Source organism: Manduca sexta, chromosome 22 (genome assembly GCF_014839805.1).
Source record: "Manduca sexta isolate Smith_Timp_Sample1 chromosome 22, JHU_Msex_v1.0, whole genome shotgun sequence".
Classification (NCBI taxonomy): Eukaryota; Metazoa; Arthropoda; class Insecta; order Lepidoptera; family Sphingidae; genus Manduca; species Manduca sexta.
Genome location: NC_051136.1, coordinates 6,345,492 through 6,354,504, shown reverse-complemented (window position 1 = coordinate 6,354,504; position 9,013 = coordinate 6,345,492). Strand labels below are relative to the sequence as shown.

Below are 9,013 nucleotides of genomic sequence, written 5' to 3'. Positions count from 1 at the left end.
AATACTTATAAAGAATTCTCAAGTACATGGATTTCACAGTGATATTTTTCCTTAATCATTTCGCAATAAAATTTTCAAACCAAATTTCGACAATCACGTTAATTGTCGACAAATATTAATTGCCGTTGAAAATTCGACACAAACGGTTTATATTGCAAACCACTCGAAACTTTCCCTTTGATGTCTCTTCTACCTTGGAGAATCTAAACAATCGTACGTTTATAAAGTTTCGGCTTTCTAACTTTCGCAAGTTCGGCTTCACTCGCAGTAAATATGCACTCGGTTTAACTTTTGCGGTTGTTCATAATATTTCCAACTGTTAGGTTTAGTAATAATATTTTTAAGGTTTCATTTTCCGAGTTTTATGTTGGGATGAATATAATGATGTTAATATTAGTACCACCTTCATATACCTTGCTTTATGCACGCAATGTATTCACGGGCTATAGAGTAGTATGCAAATATGGTCTTTGTGGGGATTGTATTTGGGCGGTAGGCTAGACATGAAAAAGTTAACGTAGAGGTCGGCTTGTTGAATTTATGTCTAAACTAGGTATCATGTAAAGATATGTCATCATTAAAAAGTATTTTATAATTATTTATAGTTGTCGTAAGAACTTCGGCTTACAACGTATGTAAATTGAAACAATTTACATTATTAATATAACCAGATTTTTTCTTTTTTTAAACAAACAATTCCATTTCATAGAAGCTAACGTCATTGAAAAAGTACCGCTTTATTCAACATTGAGCGAGTTCAAATCAACTCCACTAGACACCGAGGGGCCGCAATTAATTCCTGATTGATTCACAAAGCTAGTTGGAATTTCACTACCCGTGCCCGCCACCCACCTGCCTCCACGTGAGGATCAGACAAAGATACGAAGTTAACGTCAGCTAAGGTTCGCTGTACAAAATTTATATGAAACTTTGCTTCGGAACTGCAAACTGTGCCGGCTTGCTGCGACGAATGTGTTTATGTAGTCTTTATACAAAAGTATATATAGTTCAGCTATATACGTTGTCTTGCAACCTTTTTCAGATTTTTACTTTATTTTACAAGCGAACATCCATTGGTATGCATGTCGGTGCACAAGTTACCTAGTTTTTTCTATGATATACCGATTATATGCAATACATAATTTTAACAACAAGCTAGCTTTAATTTCCTAGTGATAATTTTTTTTTATTATTATTTAAATGTATCACTTCGACTAATGGCAGATTAATGAGTTTTGAGCTTAGTTTTTTACTTTACTGTATATTTTGATTGTTTTCATAAAGAATCGTCGTAGCAACACCGAACTGAATAGAAGTGACGTGACAGCAGTACAACTGTTAAGATATTCCGAGACGCGGTGTTCGCGGCCGACGCTCTATTATGTACGAGCTACTCCCTTTTTGTTCCCCAGCCCACACCCTAGACGTATGTTCTCCAAGTAATTATCTTGGATTTGTTTATAGATTGCGCTGACGTGCGAACGAACATGAAAGTATGAAGATTAGACAAATAATTATTAATTCACTAGCTTTTGCTCGCGGCTTCGCCCGCGTGAAGGTGTTTTCCAGGATAAAATTCCACTGTTTGATAAAAGTCTTGCTACATATTTTCCCGGTACTTATAGGTTCAAACTAATTTTATCCCCAATCTATAATTTCAGTTCAATCAGTCGAAAATCTAAGAACATTTATACAAACTTTCATCCCCTATTTTATCCCCTTAAGGGTAGAATTTATCAAAATCCTTTCTTAGGGGATGCCTACGTCATAGTAGCTTTATGCATGTAAAGTCTTAAACCGATCCGTCCAATGGTTTGGGCTGTTCCTTGATATATCACTGTCAGTCACCTTTGAGTTATATATTATATTAACAACTGAAGTTAGCTAAAATTGAGTTTCTCGAAGCCGACCACTATTTATGTACTATGTATTTTGAGACTATGCAATTTTGTCGCGTTCGCGATTCACTTTCACTTTTGTTGAGTTTCAGAACGCGATATTAGATCCTCCAACGCGCACGCGAATTTGAACTTTATGCAGCGGTAATAAATTACAAATTGACTCTCCATTTTATTTAGAAAACGTTTGTATGGGAAATAGAAAAATGCTGTTTTGAGGATTTTCCCGGCAATTATTCGAATTTTTCTCACCTTTTAAACCTTCCCTAGACCTCCACGAATAATTCAAGACCAAGATAAGATAAATCCGTTCAGCCGTTCTCGAGTTTTAGCGAGACTAACGAACAGCAATTGATTTTTATATATATAGATAATTTTGACGTAGATACTTTTATTACTAGAGATTATTATTTTTCTTCTCCGTCTTCAACAACTCTTATGCCACTCCAATATGGAGAGATTAGGTAAGTGAAATCGAATTTTTTCAAACTTGTGGCAGAATGCATTTGGTTTACTTTACGATCGACAGGCTATCTAGCATTTAACCTCTGGAGCATTGATATTCATTTTTAAAGTTATATTTTTTATGGTTACTGTGGAATGCATTTTATGGAAAAAATAAATAACTTACGTCAAAAAATCATTATTTTAATAGCGGATCATAACCGCGTAATGTGTTACGTCATCAATATTTTATGTTTTCCATCTGTTAACCCGAACGATGCTCTATAATTATTTATTCAACGCAACATACCCCTATTCCAAAGTATTACATAATCTTTTTAAACTGTAACCGACTAAACCCAAGCACCTTTTAACTTTGACTGCCTTTTTACACGAATATTTTATGAACGTAAGCACGTTACATTAACTTAGTTACGTCGGGCAGGAAACGTGGCGTGTCAGCCTTTTCGGCAACATCTAATTTTAATTTAAACACGCCTCGTTCGCTTTTAAGCCACAATTTGCTCTTATAATTTAAAATCAAATACATTGTTGCCGTGTGGGTATTAAATAACTTATAACTGGTAAGTAGCGGACACGAAAGTGATCGTTAATCAATGCGTAATATATTAAGTCAATTTGATGTTTTACAGATAAATATTTAAGTGGTACTTAGAGTGTTTATTACATTGGAATATTGAATATATTTTTCGCGTTGTGTGTACAAACTCAGTTAGATCAAAAAGGGAAAAGCACCGAAAAGTTGCATGTTAAATGGCCTATTATTACATTAAGACCACATCGAAAGCAAATAAACATGAATGTGACCACTTAAAACAGTCAAAAACCCTCGGCGAAGAAGCGAGGCGTGCACGAAACGGCAAAAACCCTACATCCGCCAAGTCATTCGTGTACAACACAGGTGCTTGAAAAACTCGAGTTTTGTGTAAATGAGGAGGGTAGACGGCAACGCATATGGTGGGAGGAAGCGACGGGCATAAATCTGGGGACGGAACAGGAAGCGCCGGCGTCGTTTGCCGCATTGTGCTATCGGCCGCCGGGCCGCGCGGACTTCTCTTTGTGAGCGGCACTTTATGGCGGCCGCCTCGCCGCGCCGACTGCCGCCGCGCAAGATACCGCGCCCGCCCTATTCTCTAACACTTTTGTCATGTCACCTTTATGGTGATGGCTTACTTGAATTGCTGTTTGTTATCGATTCAATGGTAATGGACATTTTATGCGACAGGTCTATTTTACGTTTCATACCAAACGAATGAGAGTTAAGTAAATAATATTGACTTGTGAAACCAAATATCATTATTAGAAAGGCAATTGCTATCTGGCAGTTCTTGCAGCATGGAAGATGATTAAATTATTTAAAAGTAGGCTTCCATTTGTCGAGCTATTTGTTATTATGTTTTCTTTATAAAAGATCATCACGATAGTTGACAGTTGTATTATGATTCAAAAGATTAAACACATTATGCTTGTTATGGTGTTTTTATTTCGCACATTTGCTCTACATAATTATTATAGTCAATGATATTGCTACAGCTAAAATGTATCTTTGGCTAGAAAGAAAATGATTATTATTATTTTTTTACATTTCGGTCAACATAATATCTAATTAAACACTAAGGTTGGTCTAATCTGAGCCATTATACAGGCGACATCCGCTTGGCTGGACGCAGCCACTAGCTACCTGGGTGAATTATAAAACGGGGATAAACATTGCGTGTATGTCATGGCCCGTATTTATTTAATAGGGAAAAGCTCTACGCTATTGATAATAATAAGGAAATGATAGGTTTGATTAAACTTAAGATTTTGTGAAACAATGGTAAAATACATAATGAATGAAGATTGTATATTTTAATAGCCATTAGTGGTTTTAAAATTATTAGCTTTTTGCCCGGGTTGATACCTCCACGTCAGCAGGGTGGAAACGTCGTCTTAAAATATAAATGTGACAAAAAACACAGTATGAAAAGGATAAAATCGCAATAAACAAACATACAAAGGCCTATGCTAATTGCATTTGCTACCATTCGTAGTTCGCATATCGGGCGCTAAAGTCCTCTTGATTGTTGATACTTGATAACACTGTAGGAAGCGATTTGCACTTTACACACTGGTATTTCGAACAATTCTGAACACACACTGAAATATTTGTAGACCTACGCGTATTTGTAAATAAACTTATACCAAAAGTTCTTGCGTTCTTCAAAAATATATAGAGCAAACCGCCATCATTTAATTTTCCCTTATATAACGATAAATAACATATGAAGAAAATCCTATAAACAGCGCGGAAAACTATTGCACTGCATGAGTTTCTCGCCTTAATATTTATGAAGCCAACTTCTCAACCGTCATCAATCAAAAAGTTATAAATAAAACAATAAAAGGTAAAAACTTAGCGAGGGTCGGCCACTCCACTCCGGGGCGCAATACTGGCCCGAGGAAAACCCACTTATTGGAATAATATGTAGATTACAATGATATTAGAAGTATTGGGGATCCGTCGATACTTTATTGTGCTTTCAATAACTCTTTTCTCGTTTTCATATTGCGTTTGGATGGTGAATACATTTTTGTTTGTATATACAAATACCTTTGCGATTGTGGCTTCGGATGAAAGTATTTAATAAAACATGATAAAACTCTATTAATGTGGATTTCTACATAACAAGAGAACAAAAAATAAAATAGGCTTGGTTATATCCTAGTTTATTTTTCCAGGTCGCTATCTTGGGTGCCTTGAGAGTTATGTGTTCCAATATGAATGTTTGCACTCTCACTCACTCTCAATATAATTTTTATAATTGAATGAGACTTTATTTATTTTATAAAAAAAAGTGTTATAAAGTTTCCATTTATTTCATTCCATTCTAGCTAAACTCACAAATCTAACAACAAAACATTATGTTGTTTTGCAATACAAAGAGCGGAATAGTTGAAGCAATAGTTTTGGAAATGGATTCCAAATAACTTATTTATGATAAATCGTATAAATCATTTTCGCTAACGTGCCTCCAGTGTTCGCGATAAAAGAACGAATAAACTTGTGTGCGATTCGCAACATGATACTACTCTGCCAGACAACTTTGTTATGCCTTTTGCTACTCGAAAGAATAATGTGGCATTCAAGCCATATAAAATATGGATTTTACTTACTGGAATGATTTTTAAAAATAATATCGTGTTAAAATATTGTATATTTATATTACAAAGAGCAATAATAATATTTTTTTTTTGCCAAATTTTATAAACTTACGAATTAGTTTACATATTATTATATTAGAGATTAAAATTTTTGCCAAAAGTAGTTTTGCTGTATTGCCCTTCTGAATGTGGATGCGGGCCTAATTTAAGCATTTAATTATAATATAATAATTATAGATAAACGATTTGTTACAACAAAAGACCAAGCAGTAAGTCCACACATTTCTAACTAGAACCAAATGAAAGCGAACGTTTTTTCGTTACCTCATCTTCCGGACTATATGCCAGTTGTAATGCGTTTAATATTTCATGATATCGCCGCGGGCTCTATCGGTATCTCCCGCGCCATAAATAACGAACAAAAAGCGACGGACGGGGGCGCGGCGTCGACTTCAAAATCAAACCTATCAATATAATATTAGCTCTTATTGTCTCATATTTATGCGTGTTTAGAGAACGTGTTGTACATATTTATGTGGTTTAATGGTGAAAAATAAAATGCCTTTCGATTGCTTCGTACGCGGGAATATTACAAATTTATACGCGCCTATAAATTTGTTACCCAGTCTGTTATCCTACTAATGTCATAAATGCGAAAGTTGTGACGATCGATGTATGGATGTATGTTTGTTCCTCTTTCACGAAAAAACTACTAAACGGATTTGGATGAAACTTTATAGTAATATTGGTTATACACCATAATAACACATTAGCTATAATTTATAATGATTTTGTCTAATTTCGTCACAATATAACGATACATATTATCCGATAAGTCGGAAAAAAATTATCCCGGAAACTTCACGCGGGCGAAGCCGCGAGCAATAGCTAATATTGTATTAATTTAAAGATCTCCCTTAACCGTGATTTAAGACACTTTTTTGAACGATTTCGCAATTTTCCACTCGAAAACGTACCGATATCATTACAAAGGCTATAACATTTTAGTAGCGGTCGACATTTGAATTCGAAAGTGCTAAACGTTGAATTTATCGTGTGTTTCCGATTTAAATCGGCGAATTAACGACATTGCACAGCGACACGGTTGGCTATTTAGCCGATTTATTCATGTCGCGCCAGCGCCCTCTAGCGTTTGTCGACTGCCCAATGAACCTTAGTTTTAACATGTTCTGTACTACAATGAGATGTAATGTGTGCTTGGCTTTGTTTTTGTCAACGATATTCGTCTTCTTTTATATTATGGCTGCCATCATTTATTAATTGAATTCTATTGAATCCTCAACGATATTTCGTATATTCATCATCATGCATGACGTGGTCACTCACTATGGGTCTTGTCAGAAGGCTGAAAGTCACCCAGAGGGCAATGGAAAGAGCTATGCTCGGAGTTTCCTTGCTGGATCGAATCAGAAACGAGGTGATCCGCAGGAGAACCAAAGTAACTGACATAGCCCTTAGAGTTGCGAAACTCAAGTGGCAGTGGGCAGGGCACATAGCTCGTAGAACTGATGGCCGTTGGGGCGGAATAGTTCTGGAGTGGCGACCACGAACCGGGAGACGCAACGTAGGCAGGCCCCCCATGAGTTGGACCGAGGACCTGGTGAGGGTCGCTGGAGTCCGATGGATGAGGGTGGCCCAGGACCGGTCCCTGTGGCGCTCAATGGGGGAAGCCTATGTCCAGCAGTGGACGATTCCCGGCTGAAATTTCGTCTATTGATTGCCTATAACACCTACATACTTTGTATTTCTTTAGATTTGTAATTTGTAAGCACTTCAATAAGTACAAGTTTACATATAAATTAAGTACTATATATTTTGATAGTACGTAGATATTTGAAACATATCGTTTTATGCTTTGGTGTCTTATATCGGCACACTTAGCTATACCTTCGATAGCTCAGTTGGTAGAGCGGTGGACTGTAGACGTATTAGGTAATCAATTGGAATCCATAGGTCGCTGGTTCAAATCCGGCTCGAAGGAATTATTTTTGTGGCCTTCTAAATATATAAAAATAATCGTATAATGTCAATTGCGGCTTAATATAAGTTACGTCCTCACAAATTTTCATTTCTAGTGTAATGATTGTGAATGTTATCATGTATTTTATTGTGTACCATCGTGGACACATAAAAAAAAAATATGTTTGTAATTAAAAAACAATAACCAACGGCATTAAACAAATAAATAAATTTTCCTAGTGTGCATGCCAACCGAAGTCTGTATGTTATCAGGCACACACAATACTTAGTTTTGAATGAGACCAGTCGAGGAGGAAGTTTGACTTCGTTTTGTTCTGAATACGATTGTAATTAAAGTTACCACTTATTATCGCGTTAAGCACAGATTTCTGTCTACATACAACATTAATGCGGTTTAGGATCAAGTTTTATAATTGGCCAACTTGTTTGATTTAAATTGATCGTGATTGTTTTGATTTTCCTATTCATGCATGTTTAGTGTTTGATTTGATTTGCATGCTGCGATTTTATTCAAAGTTAAACGGAATAATTGATTTTATTAAGTTCTTGTCAGAAATAGGCCGGTATAAAATGTTTGTTCTAACAGATATCGATTTCTTGCCTTAACATAATTAAAATCTAAAGCAATATTTTTTGCTCATGAGATATACAATAGAAGAAAAGATAGCGCGTAATTAAAAGGCAAAAGAAGCTTAATTAGACAAATTGCTATAAAAAAATCCTAAAGAAATACAATATAAATCAGCGGTATTTGGCTCCCATTGGATCCCTTATAAATATGTTTAAAAACAAAACCGTTGTACGTGCGCTGACAAACGCTCATCTCGATTTACGAGCGCAAATCAAACATTTAGCCGGCGAACGTAAATCAGACTAACGCCGAATTTATGACAAACCCGTAGATTCGCCGCTAAACACGTGCCGTCAGGGACATGCTGCGAAAAACAATGCCATTTCTCAGGTTATTTATTTTGTCTGTATTGCATTCGATTTTTTTATAATTTTCAAACCTGATAAATTTACTTTTGTAAGATTTTTAACTATCATTTGAATGATACTATTACAATTTAATCATAGCTGGATGTTGAGACGATTAGACCACGTAATTTGAATAGAAATTCTGATCAACAAAAACTTATAAAAATGGATTTGTTTTAGAAATTGCGTCATGCAAATGTTTGAACAATTAAATAACATTTCGGTTTTCAGCTGTTTGTGTACATAAAAGCGTGTACTTAATGGTTTTTTAAATATCGTTCGAGAACGGTGCGGCTTCCACACGTCGGTGAACAATGGCGGGAAAGGGGGAAAATATAATTTATTTTCAAGTTAAATCTTTTGTGGAAATAATATGACATTTCTATTTGAAGTTGGCGGTGATTTATCGGTTGCCTTGTTGCGGTCTCGCTTTTGAACCGGTTGTGAGGTGTCGGCGGCAATCGGTTGCTCCGTAACTGTTTAAAGATCGATGGTCTTTGTGGCGATTTTTTGTGGGAAATTTTCCT

At 35.8% G+C, this 9,013-nt stretch overlaps 1 non-coding gene across 1 annotated transcript; it reads left to right on the top strand.

Annotated features, from left to right (window-relative positions):
* Nucleotides 1-7,414: 7,414 nt before the first annotated feature.
* Nucleotides 7,415-7,509, top strand: Trnay-gua. The gene is made up of 2 exons: nt 7,415-7,451; nt 7,474-7,509. It is a non-coding gene; the product is annotated as a tRNA-Tyr (tRNA).
* The last annotated feature ends 1,504 nt before the right edge of the window (nt 7,510-9,013 follow it).